Source organism: Bactrocera oleae, unplaced genomic scaffold (genome assembly GCF_042242935.1).
Source record: "Bactrocera oleae isolate idBacOlea1 unplaced genomic scaffold, idBacOlea1 ctg00000009.1, whole genome shotgun sequence".
Taxonomy (NCBI): Eukaryota; Metazoa; Arthropoda; class Insecta; order Diptera; family Tephritidae; genus Bactrocera; species Bactrocera oleae.
Window position 1 is genome coordinate 544,742 of NW_027212752.1, and position 5,259 is coordinate 550,000.

A 5,259-nucleotide genomic window follows, 5' to 3' on the forward strand; every position below is an offset into this window, starting at 1 on the left:
TATATAAAGTCTATGAAGTAATAAATTTTCATATAAGTATTAATTGTATAAAGTCTATGAAGTAATAAATTTTCATATAAGTATTAATTGTATAAAGTCTATGAAGTAAAATATAAAGTCTATGAAGTAATAAATTTTTATATAAGTATAAAAAATATAAAGTCTACGAAGTAATGAATTTTCATATAAGTATTAATTGTATAAAGTCTATGAAGTAATAAATTTTCATATAAGTATTAATTGTATAAAGTCTATGAAGTAATAAATTTTCATATAACTATTAATTGTATAAAGTCTATGAAGTAATAAATTTTCATATAAGTATTAAATATATAAAGTCTATGAAGTAATAAATTTTCATATAAGTATTAAATGTATAAAGTCTATGAAGTAATAAATTTTAATATAAGTATTAATTGTATAAAGTCTATGAAGTAATAAATTTTCATATAAGTATTAATTTTATAAAGTCTATGAAGTAATAAATTTTCATATAAGTATTAATTGTATAAAGTCTATGAAGTAATAAATTTTCATATAAGTATTAATTGTATAAAGTCTATGAAGTAATAAATTTTCATATAAGTATTAATTGTATAAAGTCTATGAAGTAATAAATTTTCATATAAGTATTAATTGTATAAAGTCTATGAAGTAATAAATTTTCATATAACTATTAATTGTATAAAGTCTATGAAGTAATAAATTTTCATATAAGTATTAATTGTATAAAGTCTATGAAGTAATAAATTTTCATATAAGTACTAAATGTATAAAGTCTATGAAGTAATAAATTTTCATATAAGTATTAATTGTATAAAGTCTATGAAGTAATAAATTTTCATATAAGTATTAATTGTATAAAGTCTATGAAGTAATAAATTTTCATATAAGTATTAATTGTATAAAGTCTATGTAATAAATTTTCATATAACTATTAATTGTATAAAGTCTATGAAGTAATAAATTTTCATATAAGTATTAATTGTATAAAGTCTATGAAGTAATAAATTTTCATATAACTATTAATTGTATAAAGTCTATGAAGTAAAATATAAAGTCTATGAAGTAATAAATTTTTATATAAGTATAAAAAATATAAAGTCTATGAAGTAATGAATTTTCATATAAGTATTAATTGTATAAAGTCTATGAAGTAATAAATTTTCATATAAGTATTAATTGTATAAAGTCTATGAAGTAATAAATTTTCATATAACTATTAATTGTATAAAGTCTATGAAGTAATAAATTTTCATATAAGTATTAATTGTATAAAGTCTATGAAGTAATAAATTTTCATATAAGTACTAAATGTATAAAGTCTATGAAGTAATAAATTTTCATATAAGTATTAATTGTATAAAGTCTATGAAGTAATAAATTTTCATATAAGTATTAATTGTATAAAGTCTATGAAGTAATAAATTTTCATATAAGTATTAATTGTATAAAGTCTATGAAATAATAAATTTTCATATAAGTAGTAAATATATAAAGTCTAAGAAGTAATAAATTTTCATATAAGTATTAATTGTATAAAGTCTATGAAGTAATAAATTTTCATATAAGTATTAATTGTATAAAGTCTATGAAGTAATAAATTTTCATATAAGTATTAATTGTATAAAGTCTATGAAGTAATAAATTTTCATATAAGTACTAAATGTATAAAGTCTATGAAGTAATAAATTTTCATATAAGTATTAATTGTATAAAGTCTATGAAGTAATAAATTTTCATATAAGTATTAATTGTAAAAAGTCTATGAAGTAATAAATTTTCATATAAGTATTAATTGTATAAAGTCTATGAAGTAATAAATTTTCATATAAGTATTAATTGTATAAAGTCTATGAAGTAATAAATTTTCATATAAATATTAAATGTATAAAGTCTATGAAGTAAAATATAAAGTCTATGAAGTAATAAATTTTTATATAAGTATAAAAAATATAAAGTCTATGAAGTAATGAATTTTCATATAAGTATTAAATGTATAAAGTCTATGAAGTAATAAATTTTCATATAAGTATTAATTGTATAAAGTCTATGAAGTAATAAATTTTCATATAAGTATTAATTGTATAAAGTCTATGAAGTAATAAATTTTCATATAAGTATTAAATGTATAAAGTCTATGAAGTAATAAATTTTCATATAAGTATTAAATGTATAAAGTCTATGAAGTAATAAATTTTCATATAAGTATTAATTGTATAAAGTCTATGAAGTAATAAATTTTCATATAAGTATTAATTGTATAAAGTCTATGAAGTAATAAATTTTCATATAAGTATTAATTGTATAAAGTCTATGAAATAATAAATTTTCATATAAGTATTAATTGTATAAAGTCTATGAAGTAATAAATTTTCATATAACTATTAATTGTATAAAGTCTATGAAGTAATAAATTTTCATATAAGTATTAAATGTATAAAGTCTATGAAGTAAAATATAAAGTCTATGAAGTAATAAATTTTTATATAAGTATAAAAAATATAAAGTCTATGAAGTAATGAATTTTCATATAAGTATTAAATGTATAAAGTCTATGAAGTAATAAATTTTCATATAAGTATTAAATGTATAAAGTCTATGAAGTAATAAATTTTCATATAAGTATTAATTGTATAAAGTCTATGAAGTAATAAATTTTCATATAAGTATTAATTGTATAAAGTCTATGAAATAATAAATTTTCATATAAGTATTAATTGTATAAAGTCTATGAAGTAATAAATTTTCATATAACTATTAATTGTATAAAGTCTATGAAGTAATAAATTTTCATATAAGTATTAAATGTATAAAGTCTATGAAGTAAAATATAAAGTCTATGAAGTAATAAATTTTTATATAAGTATAAAAAATATAAAGTCTATGAAGTAATGAATTTTCATATAAGTATTAAATGTATAAAGTCTATGAAGTAATAAATTTTCATATAAGTATTAAATGTATAAAGTCTATGAAGTAATAAATTTTCATATAAGTATTAAATATGAAGTCATACAAGTTCAAAATTTAAAAAAAAAATCGATTGTAAAAATACTTTTGATGTTATTAGTTGTATTATGACCATGACGATATTTGAAAATGATATAAATTACCCACGTATATATGAGTTTTTAAATTTTAAATAGGTTAAAAGGATTTTTCCATATATTTTCGGGTTGGTAACGTCAACATGGCAGAGAACATTTATAACAAATTTGCACAAATCTGCTCAAATTGACATATACTGAAATAGTACTTATATGAAAATTTATTACTTCATAGACTTTATACATTTAGTACTTATATGAAAATTTTTTACTGCTAGGAAATGTATTATCTATACTAATATTATAAATGCGAAAGTCCGTTTGTTTGTTAAGCTTTCACGCAAAAACTACTTAACAGATCATCATGAAATTTTGTACATATACTCTTAGAGGTGTCAGAATGAACATAGGATACTTTTTATTACAAAATTTATAAATTTTTTACGGATTATTAAAAAAATTATTTTGGAAGATTATATATGTTTGGAAAATAAATTTGAAAATTTTGAAATTGAAAAACAAAAGTTTGGCAGAAATGATTGTTTGTCGAAAAAATTAAAAATGAAAGAAAACATAAATGTATAAAAAACGTAAATCAGAGAAATAACACAAATATTATTAGTTACTCTTATTAAATATAAAAATGCCTCGAAAGCGGAAATCGGCGCTGTCAAGAAATTCTACGCCGGTGCGTAAGGCTAAAGTTACACGAAATAAAGAATGTGAAGTTCAAGCAGAGCTGAGAAGGCAACAGCAAGCAGATCGACAACGTGTTTTGAGAGCAGCTGAAACTTCTCATCAGGCACGAGTACGTTCGAAAAGACAAGCTTAGCAGCAGGAAGCTAGAAGAGCAACGGAAACGCAAGAACAATTGCAGGCAAGAAGAATTAATGATGCAGAAGTAAGAACCACGCGTCGTCGTAATTTCATAACTAAGAATTGGAATATATATAAAATATATTCTTTATATGGATCCATATCTACTATAATGATATCAGTTATTTATTTGATGGATTCGATGCGAGCGAAGCCGCGGGTAAAAGCTAGTACTTTTATATATTTGAATTCCTTATGTTAGTTTATTAGTAAGAAGTTGTTTTTAAATACTTATAAGTATGAATATTACTATACTTATATGATTTATGTATTTAGTACTTGTATGAAAATTTTCATACTTGTATGACTTTATTTACTTAGTATTTATATGGAAATATTTTTTACTTTATATGTATTTTTAAGTAAATATGAAAATGAAAGTTGATTTTGTGTGCCTTTTTATTCCTGGTTTTTATACAGTTAGTTTAAATAGAAATAGATTTTGTTTTATACAAAACTCTATATTCTGTACTAACATATTGTATATAATGAGCGTTTTTTTATTCCTGGTTTTTATACAGTTAGTTTAAATAGAAATAGATTTTGTTTTATATAAAACTCTATATTCTGTACTAACATATTGTATATAATGAGCGTTTTTTATTCCTGGTTTTTATACAGTTAGTTTAAATAGAAATAGATTTTGTTTTATACAAAACTCTATATTCTGTACTAACATATTGTATATAATGAGCGTTTTTTATTCCTGGTTTTTATACAGTTAGTTTAAATAGAAATAGATTTTGTTTTATACAAAACTCTATATTCTGTACTAACATATTGTATATAATGAGCGTTTTTTATTCCTGGTTTTTATACAGTTAGTTTAAATAGAAATAGATTTTGTTTTATACAAAACTCTATATTCTGTACTAACATATTGTATATAATGAGCGTTTTTTATTCCTGGTTTCCTACAGTTAGTTTAAATAGAAATAGATTTTGTTTTATACAAAAAAATAAAAATCTATTATTCTATACTAACATATTGTAGAAATAAATATTAAACAATATTTTAGTTTTATTTGTGAGCTATTCTAATATTTACTTATTTAAAAGGATGGTTTATTGTGTAAAAGGATGGTTTTTAAATAAAATAAAATATTAATGTGTTGCACCCGAAAATACTTTATATCATATATTTATTATTGAAATAAATATAATAGAATTTGAAATTATTAATTTCAAATCAAAAAAAAAAATGTATATACTCTTAAAAAAAGGTATATATATTACTATATGCATTGAAATAAAGTAAAATGTATAGAATGATATTATTTGAAAATTTTGCCAATATAAGAAGAAATATCGTTCTTACATAATAATTAAATAA